Here is a 16,119-nt window from a genome sequence, read left to right on the forward strand (position 1 = left end):
AGAGGCAGGCTCCCCGTGAAACAGGGAGCCTTATGTGGGATTCAATCCCAGGACCCTGGGATCATGACCTGAGCCAAAGGCAGTGGTTTAACCCACTGAGTCACCGAGGTGCCCTTGGTGTTTCCATGTTTCCAGAGCAGCTTAGAGTGATGAGAACTGTTCTCATAAGGATGAGAAGACTGAGTTTCAGAAAATTAGCTCATCGGCCCAAGGTCACTGAATCGGTGCTAATCAGAATAGTGCCTCCCATATGCTGTGAATTGTCCTGAATGCTTTACACAGATGCCCTCTCTTCTTACAATAATAACCCCATGGGCTGCATTGTGGATCACCGTGGGCCTCATTTTTCTGTTTTAAAAGTTGAGGCAACGAGTTACTAGATGAATGATTATTCTTGTGGCAGAGCTGGGACCTAACCTCTCAAGGTCACACTCTACCCGTCTAACTGGGGTTTTGCTCCACTCCTTCTCCCCAGAAAGTGGTGGCGATGGGGTTTCATTCCAGGTCTGTCTGACTTTAGGTGTCGTGTATACTTTCCACTATTCTGGAAATCTAAATAATTGGGGTGTGTGTGTGTCTGAGTGACTACAGGATAAGTTCAGAATAGGCCGTCCTAGACCTCTCCCTCATGCAACCCGTAACTTGCTTGCTTATTATTTTCTGGAAGCTGTGTCAGAAGAGCTCCGCGTGTACGCTTCATGAGACCGACAGATTCGGCTCACATATCGAGGAACATAAGCTGATGTAGAATCAAGTGTTCAAAATCTAATGGTTGCACAGAGCAGCTGGTTCTGATTGCAGTCTTCCCAGAGGCTGCAGCCATTTCTTGTTCATTTGGGGGTCCCCATGGCTTTGCTACATGAGTAGAAAATTGTTCTTAGACTTGATTTGTGTTTAGGGGGGCAAAATTCATTAAAATTCTCTGTGCTGAAACAAAATTGACTTGGGCCTGAAAAAAAGTGGATATGGTTAGGTGGACAAGGGGAAAGTAGAAAATATTTTAGGAGAGTAGAACAAAGGATTGGAGGTGGAAATAAGCACGAGGTCTCTGACCCAGGCCAGGGATTATATTGACAAGCAGAAATAGGGTTTGAGCAAATGGAAAATGAGTTTGGATGGAGGATGGAGATAGGCCATGGAACATCAGACAAAGATGCGTCAAGTGGGTGTGGTTGGCCCAAGAGAGTCATTGGCCATGTTAGAAAAGAGTCAGTGATGGGAACACATTTGGTGGAAGATCACCCTGGTGAAGTGAAGTTGGATGAATGGGAAGGGACAGCTGGGAATTCAGCTAGGAGATGGCTTCAGTAGGCCAGAGTGAGGGGATGGAGCTAGAGTAACCAAAATGGTCACGACACGGTGGTTCCCACAGAACATAGTCCCAGGATCTCAGGGAGGGCTGAGCTTTGGAGCACATCTGCTCTAGCAGCCTCCTTTCCCTCCCTCCCAGGGATCAGGCTTAATCGTCCCCATAACATTCTAGTCTAGTGATTTCCCAGTGTTTGGGCGAAAATGGAGAGGCATGGAGAACTCACTACTGCTTCTTCCGCTCTTGGAGAACTGCATCAGAAATGTCTCTGTATAAGGCCAAAACTGTCCTTCTAGGGAATTTCATACATTGGTCATTTCAAAAGAAAGTAACAGATGCTCTAAGTGAAAAGCACGATATTTGTGGGAATAGTAGAACAAGTCAGAAACCGAGTCCAAGGCTCAACCAGGATGGGTTTGAGCAAGTCAGGTAAACTGAGTCCTACATCTGCAGCAGTGGTGACAGTCCATGTCCTCTTTTGTACTCTGTTTGGATGGTCAATATGGCTTGTGGCAGTGTTTTAGAATCTTCAAAGTGCCTCATCAAAGAAAGGGACATAAGGCTTTTAATGTTCCATGGAAATGTAGGGAGTACAGTTGAGGGCAGAGAAAGCGGGATCCAAATTCCAGCTCTGCTACTTTCCGGCACTGTGATTGGGGTTCCTGTTCGGACCTGCATTTCCACAGCTGCAAAATGGCACAAATACAGTCCTGTCTCGGGAAGGTGTGACAACCGAATCTGATCAGACATGTGCAAGCATGTAGCACAGGGTCTCCCTGACCTATAATAAATGATGAATCAATACTATTACTTATTATTGATTACATGATGACTGCATATAGGAGATGAGTGAAAGAAGTGGAGTGCGGTCCGTGGCCTTGAACTTGAGTGACTAAAGAGACGATGGTAGTATTGATGGTCTGAGAATGGGAGGAAGCTGATTGTGACGATCTGGCAGATGTTCTGAAACTGCAACTCCTGGCATGGCTCTTATGTTTATACACATGCCACAGGCACTCTTTTGACAGTGGCTGTTTTTTGGGCCCGCTCCATATCGAGCGGCTGGGCTCCCTCTCTGACACCCGTGTAATGAGAGTTGATGGACTCAAACATAGTGCAGGCGTTCACAGCCCATTCCGCCTACGGCCATGCCATAAACCAGCGGGAGCTTGTCGCATTGTTACCAGATAGAGTGTCCTGTTGAGATGCCAAAAGGGTGAAAGAAATGTCATCACCTATGCATTCCTATGGAGGGGCCATCCCATTCATGGCCAGGACGACTGTTTTGCAGAAAAGTCATGCATCTATAGACACTCATACAGAAAACCCATGCAGAAGGAAGGTAAATTGTCACAAGGGGCATATATCCCAGTGGTTTCAGCTGCTTATTTGGATTTTGTGATCTTACTAAAAGGTGGTTTTTCAGTTGGTAACCAAGTCTTTCATAAAGGATCAGGGTAAAGGTGCATGCTAGTGGGGGCAGTGCTTTCCCCTTCCAGGGGGAGTGTCTTCTACCAACCAGGCTAAGTGCTAGTGAGGTAAGGGCTTGAGTTTGATAACTTCTAGTGTTCAGGAGCAAGAGCAAGGTTTGGAAAGTCCTTGAAAGTTTCTTCAGACAAGCAGATCTCCACCTAGGAGGTCCCCTTTCCCCAATGAAGAAGCCAACCATAGCGTTTATACAACTTACCCCAAATCACACAATTTGTCTTATTCTTTCTTCCTATCCAACTATCCTGAGTTGGGGGGTGGGGACCATCAGTGTGAGACGATGCAAAAAATAATGGCAAAGCTATACCCAGACACCATCGATGATGCCATTTCTAGGTGAGGAAAGGACTTGCTATTAGAAGGATATTGCAGTAATATTCAATGAACTCTTCTCCCATGGTAAATGCCTAGTTCTCTATTCCAAAACGTCTTCTGCTTCCCTGTGTCCGAATTCTCTTCCATAAAGTGGAAATACCTGACCAGCTCTTCACAGTCCAGCTCCGTCTCCTGAGTTCAATAATTCTGTATCCATGGCCCACCAGCCTCTGTACATGTCTACTTTGCAGGTATCTCTAACTCCACATGCCCCACAAGACGAAGCATCTTACTCGGGTACCCGTATCCCTACTCCGGTACCCGTATCTCTACTCTACTCCCCATCTCAGGGAGCGTTTCCAACCATCTACTCAGGAGAGCAGGAGTAGGGAACTTCTCTGCTCCAACCTTCCCTACATCAAATCTCACAATTTCTGTCCACTCTGTCTTATGAACGTTTTGAGTTCTGTCCTCTCTTCCCTGTGTCCAGCACCACTGCATGAATCCTATCTCAAGTGGGGGATTTCTCTTCCATGTTGGTCTCCTGGGCTTGTTATCTGCTCTACCCACCTCACCCCCATTCTGTAACCAGAATGATTTTTCACCAATTCAAACTTAATACGAGTCTCCCACCTAAGATTTTCCAGTGCTGCTCCCTCAGTACAGAATAAAGCCCCAAAGAACGAGTGTCTTCAAATTTTGGCTCTTGCTTCAGTTTCTAGCCTCTCCCCTGCTGCTCTCATTTAAAAAAAAAAAAAAAAAAAAAAAAAAAAAGATTTTATTTACTAGAGAGCGTGAACGCAAGAGCATGAGAAAGGGAGAGGGAGAAACAGACTCTGTGTCAAGTGGGGAGCCTGATGTGGGGCTTGAGCCCAGGACCCTGTGATTGTGACCGGAGCTGAAGGCAGATGCCCAACCAACTGAGCCACCCAGGCCTCTTGCTTTTCCCCTTGTAAGCTGCAGCAGACTCTTTTGGTGCCCAACACACAGGGCTCTACCATGTTAGTGTGCAGAAACCAGCTTCCGGGAAGAGCACCTGCTTGTAAGAGTGTGAGACCTTCTCCAGTGCCCCAGAAGCCTGCTCTGATGAGTCCACATGGCCGGCCAGAAGAACCAGGTTGCTGATGCCTAGAAGTTTTTCTGGTGATGGGGATTTGGTGATTGGAGTCCACAGCTCCATTGCCCCTCCAGTGAGATAACGGAGGCCTGTGTTCCATACCATTTTCCAGAGTTTACCTTGAGAACTGAGTTCTTGTCACCCCCGTGGTAGCTGGCTTGACAACACAACTTTCATCGGCTATTGTTTCTTTCTGCTCTTTCTCACTCTACCCTTGGCATGTTTTTTTTTTTTTTTAATATTTTATTTATTCATTTGACAGAGATCACAAGTAGGCAGAGAGGCAGGCAGAGAGAGAGGGAAGTAGGCTCCCCGCTGAGCAGAGAGCCCGATGTGGGGCTTGATCCCAGGACCCTGAGATCATGACCTGAGCTGAAGGCAGAGGCTTAACCCACTAAGCCATCAAGGCGCCCCCAAAGACCACTTTTGAGGGAAGAGGTGTGAATGTCAGTGGGTGGTAGACACCCCTACCCTTGACATTTTTGTTCACCTCCCAAATAAACCTCTGTACTTGAGTCTTTGTCTCAAGTATGACTGGGGGATAACTGAGGCATATCTCTAGGCTCCGGCATTCCCACGGAACTTCTAATTCTCCACACCCATCATGTACATTCCCACTTAGAATATCCCTTTTGTTTGTTTCTAATCCCTTCTCTGTTCTCCCAGAAAACTTCTACTCCTTTAAAACCCAAAGCTGCCTCCACTATGAGCTTTCTCTGAATCTTTTGTTCCATGCTATTACACAGCTGAATTTTTCTTCCTGTGCTCTCGTGCTTTATACATATTTGTAATTTATTCTACATATCAACTGATATTTCTGCCCACATGTGTCTCCTCCTTGGAGCTAGGTGTTCTCTGAGATCAAGAATAATTTCCCACGATCTGGACCACTAGTTGCCATGTGAAAAAGTGATTACAGCATTTTGGTGCATTAATAGATGGATATGTTTGGAGTTGGGAATGCAAACGAGTTATCTGGTAGCTGATAGCTCCATGGGAATATATTCGTGAACATTCAATATGGTTATGTATTTATTTTTAAAAGATTTATAGAGACAGTGTGAGTGGGAGGAGGGGCAGAGGAAGGAGAAATGCCCAAGCAGATACCCTGCTATGGGGGGAGCCTGGCACAGGGCTGGATCCCAGGGCTCTGAGATCATGACCTGAGTCGAAATCCGGAGTCGGCTGCCCAACCCAGTGAGCCACCCAGGTGTCCTACAGTCAACATGGTTCTTGAGCGCCTACCACACACCAGGCACTATTCCATATATTTGAGATACGATACTGGGCAAAACACAGGTTTCCTTTCTGGTGGAGCTGACATTACAGCACAGGAGATAGTGCATGATAAATGCAATAAACTGGCACACTTTGCATAGTTAGTGTGGTTAGAAGCTAATATAAGCCATGGGGGAAGGGGGCGGAAGAGAACAAGCAAATGAAGGTGCCGGCAAGGAGTGGGAATCAGAATGCAGGTTGTAAGTAGTTGAGTGTAATAGGATCTAGAACCCACAGCAGTAGAACGCCGGAAGAGTGTGATTAGGCTGGAGTCGTTCTGAAGGTTAGTTGACAAGGTTAATGACCAACATGCAGTACAGTGATCTTGCCTCCAGTAGGATAGACATTGGTGCTTCAAGTACATAAGCCCTATTCTATCCAGGCTTGTAATATCCTTAGTTAAAAATGACTGCTTTCCTAGACATGTGCTCCCCAGGCAGATTGCCTGCTGTGAATCCAATTTTTAATGCAAAATGTCTTTGCAGCACAGAAGTGCCCTGCCAGTTTATTAAAGTTTGTGGAGAAAAGGCTACCAGTAGACAAAAGCATGTTAGTGAGGGGTGCTAGGCTTGAGATCCGGTGGAGGGGTGAAGGAGACTGGGGCTTCTGCATGGAGGAAAGCAGACATTCTCCGCTCAATTCACATCTCCTTTATCAGCAAAACCATTCGGTTTGAAAGGAACAACATTGCATGGGCGATCACAGTGATTGCGCTGTGCCTAATGTACTAATAATACAATGAATTTATCTTTTGAACTTTCTCCAAAAGAATCACAGAGTAGGGGGTTAAATGGGATCCAGGGGTATAAGAAGAATTTTAGGAATTGACGATCTCAATAGGCTGGCAGAGATTCTAGGGGAGATAATGGCTCACCGTAACAAGAGGCTCTAACAATAAAAATCTGAAAATCTGTCCACAAAGGATCTTGGGAAGGAAGGACAGGCAAGAGGCCCTTCAACCAGTACTGCGTTGCAGAGAACTCTGCCAAGTTTGGTGTCTGTCAGGAGGCTAGAGCCATCAGGGTGTCCAGCTAGGAGCCCCCACATCCACAAGAGATGGGATGCCAAGGGGGCTGATTATAATTTTTAGGGCTCCCTGCGCACATGATAACGTCCAGATCCTTACATGGTACGTTCACACTCAACCCTGGGCTGCACTGTTAGCTCGTCTCTCCCACTGTGCCTCAGCTCCTCACACTTGGGCTCCAGTAAGGAGAAACTCCTGGAACTTTCCAGGTGTTCTAGGCTATTTTGCACCTTCCTGCCCCTTTCCAGTCTCTTCTTCCAGCTGTATCCTTTCACTCCTGCCTCCTGAGGACGGACTACCCACTCCGTGACATCTGTATAGAGCATTTCCTTGCCTTTCTTTTCATAGCACATCAGGGCATTTTCCTGTAGCATTTGTCTGTCTTGGTCATGTTATAAAGCCCATACAGGCAAAGTTCCTCATTACATTATATCCCATGTGCCTAACGCACGACTTGGCATATAGTAAGTGTTCAAGAAGAGCTGAGTAGATGAATAGAGCTAATGAATTAGTGTAACAAAAGAGTAGCAGGAAGCATTTATCAATCCAGTGTACATTTCCTTAGTAATTCAAAGTGTACCACATAGCAACCTTCTCACGACAGTGGATTATTATTTCTATTTTTCTAATGGCTCAGAGAGTTAGGCAGTCTATGTGAGGGTGTTAAACTGAATAAGGGGTCCCAAAGATAGCCAGGTCCTCAGCCTTGGGACCTACGCATGTCACATTCTACATGGTAAAAGGGATTTTTGCAGATGTGATTAAGCTAAAGATCGTGAGATGGGGAGATAACCTTGGATTATCAAGGCAGACCCAAATATCCTTAAAAAGAGGAGGTAAAGGGAGACTTTATTGCAGAAGAAGGGAAATAATGACCTCAGTAGAGAGCTATCTATCTACAGATGCAAATGTTGGCTTTGAAGATGGAGGAAGGGGCCACAAGCCAAGAAATGCAAGGCAGACAGTGCTAGAAACTGGGAGAAAAGGCAATGTTCTCTCTCTTACTCTTGGGAGAGGGGTTCGACTGACACCTCAGCTTCTACCCAATGAGACCCATTGCTCACTTCTGACTTCCAGAACAATACATATGTATTGTTTTTTTTTTTTTTTTTTTAAAGATTTTATTTATTTATTTGACAGGCAAAGATCACAAGGAGGCAGAGAGGCAGGCAGAGAGAGAGAGAGGGAAGCAGGCTCCCTGCTGAGCAGAGAACCCGATGCGGGACTCGATCCCAGGACCCTGAGATCATGACCTGAGCCGAAGGCAGCGGCCCAACCCACTGAGCCACCCAGGCGCCCCATATGTATTGTTTTAAGCCAAACATTGTAGTCATTTCTTATAGCAGCTAAAGAAACTAATATACCAAGATTCCAAATGTCAGTCGGGAATAGAAGATGTCTTGACCTGGGAGCTCTGCCATTAGGAGCTGTGTGGTTTTGGATGAGTCTCATTTAACTTCTTAGTCTCAGGGCAGAAAGCCACGTGGGACCCAATTTGCAGGAATAGTATCATGCAATACCCTTGTTATCTTTTTGTAAGGTGGGCTGAGGGGCCCCTGATGCTTACCTCAGGATTGCCCTTGTAGGTAGGACACTTCCAGAGAGAGGTAGCTGGAAGCCGAATCCCCTGTGCCTTGCCCATCACCCAGATGTTTCACAGCAGTCCCGCTGGGCAGGGGTGGGTGTGGGGGTGTCACAGGGAGCATCCGGCAGCCCTGAGAGAGCGGAGGCTGTGATGGGATAGGGAAAGGGGTTTCCTCTTGCTGAGGGGAGGAACAGCACCTTGCATCATCTTTTTGAAAGCTCAGCAATGGTGTCATTATTATTTTTAGAGGAGGAAAATGAGCAGTAGGGAAATTAAGGACTTTAACCAAGGTTACGTGGTTAGTGCTGAGCTGGGACTAGAACCCATATCCCTCTAGTTTAATTACTAGGTTTGCGCCTCTTATCAGTACCGTGGTTCTCAGGGTGGGACAAGCAGCATTAGCGAGATCTGAGAATTCATGAGAGATGTGATTTCTCAACTTCTATCGAGAACTTACTGAATCAGAAATCCTGGGGGTGAGGGGGTAGGGAGCAGGAATCTGCATTCAAACAACTTCCCCAGGGGATGGTGAGGCCTGCGCAAGTCTGAAAGCCACTTCTCTCTGCTGTTCTTCTTGGTGTCCTTGGGAAGGCTGATGGCCATGTTGGCCCAGGCTCAGGCCGCTTGCTTCTCTAAGTCACCACTTAGCACAAACAGTAGAAAGTGGCCAATGTACAGGGTGCAGGAACGTTCCAGATTTGCCATCCTGAACAGTGGCTAAGGTATAAGGCGTTTTGATGGAGGGCTTTGGAGAGAGGAGGAAGAATCAGTCCAGCACAGATTGAGAAATTCTGACTGCCTGGAGAGTGAGTTTGACCTGAAACCCTTGGTACGACTCAATACCCATCAGCTGTCTTCTGTTTTCAGGTTGTCTGTTAAGCTAGCCTCAGGCAACAAAAGGAAACTGACGTTTCTGCTGACATCATAGCTGCATATTTAAAGCATCTGCTTGTATCTGAAATTCTGGGGGCTAGATAGGGTCCCTGTGTTCTTGGAGCTTACACACCAGAGAATGAACCTCAACGATGAGAAGCCTGGAGGACACCCATCACAGCATGGGCAGGGCCTGAGTTAGATTCCGGATGAGGGTTTCAGGCCTCTGTGTTCTTCCAGCCTCACTTGGCAACCTTGGACATTCTTGAATGATCTATCTTTGAGGTTCGTTTCTGGTACAGATATTAGAGGTCACGTTGCCCCAGTCCACCCCTAGAAAGCTCTCCTGGCCTGAAGATGTCTGGCCACCTCCTCACGCTGTGTTCTGTGGGAGCAGTGTAACATGGGTCTCCATTCTAACTCAGTGTGTTTGATTCCCCCAGAGCTAGAGGGGGGAGGTGGCAGGCTGCTTAAAAGCAAAGGAACAGCAAGGTCTAACCTAGTCATGAGATAGTAAACTGAGGTGTACATATTTTGGTGGGAGGAAAAGAATCTCAAGATGAAATCTTTCTAGGCAGTAGCCCTAAAGAAATAACAGTGAGTCGGGCGAATGGAGAAAGACTGTTGGCGGCCATTTGTTCCTCTGGGCTCACTCAGCTGCTTCCAACATAGTTCGCAATGTGCCGGCAAAGGGTACATCTGCTTGACAGTTACCCGGCCAGGGACTGAAGTTTTTGGTCTTACCTCATGTAATCCTATCCTCTCGGTCCTCAAGCTGGAGTCAAACCCACCGAAGCACCAAAGCCTTACTTATCCCGCCTTTACTGTTGTGCCACAGTATTTTCATCCATCCATTCATTCTTCGACTCATTCAGAAACTAATTAGGAAGCAAGTGTTATGGGCCAGTAACGGGGCTAAGTGTGAGGGATACAATGGGTGAGAAAAAGCAAATGTCTTTCCTGCCCTCGTGGAGTTTACAGGCTGGGGTGGGAGCCGGACATTTTAGAGAGAGCGCATGAGTGGGGGGGGGGGGGGCGGTGGGCAGAGGGAGAGGGTGAGGACCTCAAGCAGATTCCCTGCTGGGTGCAGACCTGGGGCTCCTTCTCAGGACCCCGAGATCATGACCCTAGCTGGAAGCAAGAGTTGGGGGCTTAATGGACTGAGCCACCCAGGTGGTTCGGGAGATGCTAATAATCCTGAGTGGGAAGGAGGAAAGAGGAGCGGGAGAGGGAGAAGAAATTGAGAATGAGGGGTGTGTGGCAGAACTTCCGGGGTGTTACAGACCTTAAAGGGTCCCGTCTTTATCCAAAAGGCAACAGATTTCAGCAGGAGAGTGTTGTGATCAGTTCTGCATTTTGAAAATACCATTTTGGCTTCTTTGGAAAGCCAGGGGCTAAAGAGGGTACAGGAGAATTGTCCGCAGATTGCTTTCGGCAAGTGGTGATGGTAGCTAACCTTGTGTGTTAGTGGAAAGGATGGAGGGCTGATCTGTTTGAAGAAGTACAATGAACAGGATTTGGTGATAGTTCTAGAACAAGAGGGTAGGATCAAGGATGAATCCAGTTTCAGCTTAGGCAATAATACTGACACATACTGGGTCTAATACAAACAGACACTTTTCTGAGTGCTTTAGTCATTGTAAGTCTTCACAACGTCCCTAGACGAGAAATATGATTGTTATCCTTATTTACAAATGGGGAACCAGCGGCACAGAGAGATTAAGTGTATTTCCTTAGATCACACAGCTAGTAACTGACAGTATCATGATTTGAATCTAGGTAGTCTCCCTCCAGGTTCTGTGATTGCAACTATCTCTTAACATTGTAAATTAACATTGTAACATTGAACTATCTTTTGGGAAAAAAAAAAAATGAAGAGAGACTCCTTTAGATAGACATGGATGGAAACCTACATAGTAAATTAACCTAGGTTCAGCCCAGTCTCCACTCTTAACTACATTAAAGAGCAGGGACAGTGGGAGATGTGCCTGGCTGGAAGGATTTGGACGCCTGGGATGTGGAAAGAGCAGGAACAGGGGCAGCTGTGCTGCTAGAGGAAGGGGCATGGAATCAGAGCCAGAAGGTGTGATTAATCACGTGATGGGAAGAGAGCAATTGACACTCTAGTTCTCTGATTCCTGCCCTTGAAGAGGGGGGCAACCCCGCTGAATTGCTAAGTAATGGACCCAGCAGGCATAGTTCAGTGCCTGACCTGAAGTAGGTGATCAGTAAATGATACGTACTCTCTTTTTTAATTGAGGTAGAGTTGACACGCAATGTTCCATTAGTTCAGGGGTACAGTGTGGTGATTCCACAAGACCATAGGTTATGCTGTGCCCACGGGAAGTGTAGCTACCATTTGTTGCCCTACAACCCTACATAATCATTGACTATGTTCCCTATGCTGTGCCATTCGTCCCCATGACCTCCAGTGATAAATTTGAGTCTGCAGTAAGGGAAGCAGAGAAGAATAGGGCTCATACTTGTCCATCTTTCAAAAATGTGGTTAATGGGAACACTTGTTGAAGAGAATAGGCATGGAAAATAGTCATAAGGTACCAATGGTACTAAGGCAGAGCTTGCTGGTGAGCTGGCTGTTTCTTTTTCTTTCTTTTTCTTTTCTTTCTTTCTTTTTTTTTTTTTGACTGAAATGTAGTTGACGTACAATATCCTATTAGTTTCAGATGTAAAACGTAGTGATTCAACATAAATTACCAAGGGATCACCAGCATACATCTAGCTGCCATCTGTCCCTGTACAAAGTCGTTACAATATTATTGCTACATTCCCTATGCTGTTCATTACATCCCTGTGACCGACTTATTTTGTAACTGGAAGTTTGTACCTTTTAGTCGTCTTCCCCTATTTTACCCATCCCCACCCTCCTTTCCCTCTGGCCACCGCTGGATCATTTTCTGTATTTGAGTCTCTTTTGTTTTGTTTGATTTTTAGATTGCACATATAAGTGAAATCAAAAGTGTTTGTTTTTCTCTAACTTCTTTCACTTAGCATGATTCCCTCTAGTCCATCCCTGCTGTCTCAAATGGCAAGATTTCATTCTTTTTTATGGCTGAGTAATATTTTACTGTATATTTATACCACATTTTCTTTATCCATTTATCCACTGGTGGAAACTTTTAAAAAAGATTTTATTTATTTATTTGACAGACAGAGATGACAAGTAGGCAGAGAGGCAGGCAGAGAGGGAAGGAGGAAGGCTCCCCGCAGAGCAAAGAGCCCGATGTGGGGCTCGATCCCAGGATCCTGGATCATGATTTGAGCTGAAGACAGAGGCTTTAACCCACTGAACCACCCAGGTGCTCCCACAGGTGGAAACTTTCATTGGTTTCATATCTTGGTTATTTTAAATAATGCTGTCATAAACATAGGGGTGCCTATATCTTTTCAAATTAGTGTTTCCCCATTCTTTAGATGAAGATCCAGAAGTGGAATTGCTGGATCAAATGGTAGTTGTATTTTTAATTTTTGAGAAAACTTCATACTGTTTTCCATAGCGACTGTTCCGTTTTGCATTCCCATCAGTACTGCTAATACTTGTTATTTATTGTCTTTTTGATAATAGCTATTCTGGCAGGTGTGAGGTATATTTCATTATAGTTTTGATTTGCATATCTTTGATGATTAGTGGTGTTGAGCATGCTTTCATGTGCTGGCCATCCATGATTTCTTTTTTGGAGAAATGTCTATCCACATCCTCTGCCCATTTTTATTTTATTATTATTTTTTTAAAAGATTTTTTATTTATTAATTTGACAGAGAGAAATCACAAGTAGATGGAGAGGCAGCCAGAGAGAGAGAAAGGGAAGCAGGCTCCCTGCTGAGCAGAGGGCCCGATGCGGGACTCGATCCCAGGACCCTGAGATCATGACCTGAGCTGAAGGCAGTGGCTTAACCCACTGAGCCACCCAGGCGCCCCTCTGCCCATTTTTAAATTGGATTTTTTTGTGGGGGAGGCTATTGATTTTTTAATGGATTCTTTATATATTTTGGAAACTAACCCCTTATTGGTTAGGCCATTTGCAAATATCTTCTCCCATTAAGCAGGCTGGTTTGTTGTTGTTCTTGATGATGATGATGGCTTCCTTCACTGTGTAAAGGCTTTTTAGTTTGATGTACTTCCATTTATTTTTGCTTTTGTTGTCCTTGCCTGAGGAGACCCAGCCAAAATATATATATATATTGCTAAGACTGATGTCAAAGAGCTTATGCCTGTGTCTTCTTCTAGGAGGTTTATGATTTCTGGTCTTGTGTTTAAGTGTTCAATCCATTTTGAATTTACTTTTGTGTACGGTATAAGAAAGTGGTCTAGTTTTATTCTTTTTCATGTAGCTGTTCAGTTTTCCCAACACCATTTATTAGACCGTCTTTTTCTCATTATATACGCTTGCTCCCTTTGTCATTGGTTAATCAGCTGTATTAAGTGTGGGTTTATTTCTGGACTTTCAGTTCCATTCCATTGATTTGTGAGTCTGTTTTTGTGCTAATACCATATCGTTTGAGTACTATAACTTTATAGTATAGCTTGAAATCAGGAAGTTTGATCTCTCTGGCATTGTTGTTGTTCTACTTTTTTTTTTTTTTTTAAGATTTTATTTATTTGAGGGGTGCCTGGGTGGCTCAGTCATTAAGTTTTTGCCTTCAGCTAGGGTTGTGATCCCAGGGTCCTGGAATCAAGCCCTGCTTTGGGCTCCCTGCTTGGTGGGAAGCCTGCTTCTCCTCCTCCTACTCCCCCTGCTTGTATTCCCTCTCTCGCTCTCTCTTTCTCTCTGTCAAATAAGTAAATAAACTTAAAAAAAAAAAAAGATTTTATTTAGTTGACAGAGGGAGAGACTGTGTACATACAAGGAGTCAGAGTGGCAGGCAGAGGGAGAAGCGGTCTCCTTCTTGGGCAGAGAGCCTTATGCAGGGCTCAATTCTAGGACCCTTAGATCATGACCTGAACTGAGGCCAGACATTTAACCTACTGAGCCACCCAGGTGCCCCCTTAGCTTTAAGATTTTATTAATTTGATAGAGAGAGAGGGAGAAAGTGTGCACAAGTAGGCAGAGTGGCAGGCAGAGGGAGAGGAGATCCAGCTTTGTTGTTCTGTCTCAAGATTGCTTTGGCTATTCAGAGTCTTTCATGGTTCCATACAAATTTTAGGATTATTTGTTCTAGTTCTGTGAAAAATGCCGTGGGTATTTTGTTAGGAATTGCTTTTAAATCATAGATTGCTTTGGATAGTGTTGACATTTTAACAATATTAGTTCTTTCAATCCATGAACATGGTATATCCTTTCACTTATTGTATCTTTCATTAGTGTTTTACAGTTTTCAGAGTATAGGTCTTTTATTCCATAGTTAAATTTATTTTCAGGTATTTTATCTGTTTGATGCAATTGTAAATGGGGTTTTTTTCTTTAAGTCTTTATTTTCATTCCAATAAGTAACGTATGGTGTAATATTAGATTGTGGTGTATAATATAGTGATCGAACACTTCCATACAACACCCAGTGCTCTTCACACTGGTTCACTTCTTAATAATGGGATTGTTTTCTTAATTTCTCCTGCTACTTTATTATTACCATTTAGAAATGAAACAAACTTCTGATTATTAATTTTATATCCTGCAACTTTAGTGAATTTATTTATTAGTTCTTAGAGGTTTTTTTTGGTGGAGTCTTTAGGGTCTCCTATATATCCTATTATGTCATTTGCAAATAGTGATTGTTTTACTACTACTTTTCCAATTTGGATGCCTTTAACTTCTTGTCTGATTGCTGTGGCAAGGACTTCTAATACTATATTGAATAAAAGTGGTAAAAGTAAGCATTCTTGTCTTGTTCTTGATCTTAGAGGAAGAGCTTTTAGCTTTTCACTGTTGGGTATAATGTTATCTGTGGGTTTATTATATATGGCCTTTTTTGTGTTGAGAAATTGTCCTTCTATATCCACGTTGTTTATATTATGAACAGACGTTGAATTTTACCAGTTGCTGTTACTGCATGATCATGTGATTTTTATCCTTATTTTTGTTAATGAGTGTGTCATGTTGATTGATTTGATATTGAACCATCCTTCCATCCCTGGAACTAATCCTACTTGATCATGGTATATGATCCTTTTAATGTATTGTTGAATTCAGTTTGTTAATATTGTGTCGAGAAATGGCTGGGTTGTTTACTCATGTCTGGACAGACTTTGTTACCTGATCAGCTGCTGAAAGCCAGTTTGGGGCCCCTATAAACAAATTGCTAATTCACATCTTCAGCCTAATAGCTCTGGTTGATCAGGCTTACAGGCTGGGGATCAGCCTTAGTTACTTTAAAAAATTTTTAAAGTGCCGCTGACTTGCCTCAGCTCTCCCAGTTAGTGGCCAGCCAAAGATGAATACTCAGCTGCCTAATTCCCGGGTGTCCACTATTTAAGAACAAGAAGTTTGCAGTAGTGGCTCTCAGTAAATCAAGAGAAAGCTTCTCAAATTTAGTATCCATCTATGACAGGGCTTCTTAAACTTTGATGTGCTTGCTGATCATCTTGGGATCTTGCAAAAGTGCATATTTTGATTGAGAGGTCTGGTCTAATGGTATTAGTTTATTTTTTACAATTAAAATGCAATTAATTTTTACAATTTAATTTTTTAATTAAATTTTTAAATTTTAATTTAATTTAATTTTTACAATTAAAAATTATTTTTTATAATTACAATTTTGAAGTTTTAATCAACATAAAATTAGCTTCAGGTATACAATATAATGATTTGATATCTGTATTTATTGCAAAATGATCACCACAATAAGTCTAGTTAATAATACCCATCACCATGCAGAGTTACAAACTTTTGTTTCTTGTGATGAGAACTTTTAAGATGTGCTCTTAGCAACTTTCCAGTATGCACTAGAGTATTATTAGTTATAGTCCCCATGTTGTACATTACATCCCCATGACTTATTTATTTTCTAACTGGAAGTTTGTACCTTTTGACCTCCTTCATTTAATCCACCCCCGTGACCTCTGGGAATCACCAATTTGTTCTCCACATCTAAGTGCTCGGTCTTTCTCTCTTTTTGGTTTTCCATATTTAAGTGAGAATATGTAATATTTGGGGAAGCCTGGATGGCTCAGT

The 16,119-nt window shown here is 43.7% G+C and overlaps 1 protein-coding gene and 1 long non-coding RNA gene across 3 annotated transcripts in view; one reads left to right on the top strand and one right to left on the bottom strand.

Annotated features, from left to right (window-relative positions):
* PCSK5 (proprotein convertase subtilisin/kexin type 5) overlaps positions 1-16,119 on the bottom strand; it is a 452,950-nt gene that overhangs the window by 119,650 nt on the left and 317,181 nt on the right. The gene's annotated exons all lie outside the window — the stretch shown is intronic.
* Positions 1-16,119, top strand: part of LOC131813107 (uncharacterized) — a 60,924-nt gene that overhangs the window by 3,039 nt on the left and 41,766 nt on the right. The window lies entirely within an intron of this gene.

The sequence above is a fragment of the Mustela lutreola genome, chromosome 12 (genome assembly GCF_030435805.1).
Source record: "Mustela lutreola isolate mMusLut2 chromosome 12, mMusLut2.pri, whole genome shotgun sequence".
NCBI classification, from domain to species: Eukaryota; Metazoa; Chordata; class Mammalia; order Carnivora; family Mustelidae; genus Mustela; species Mustela lutreola.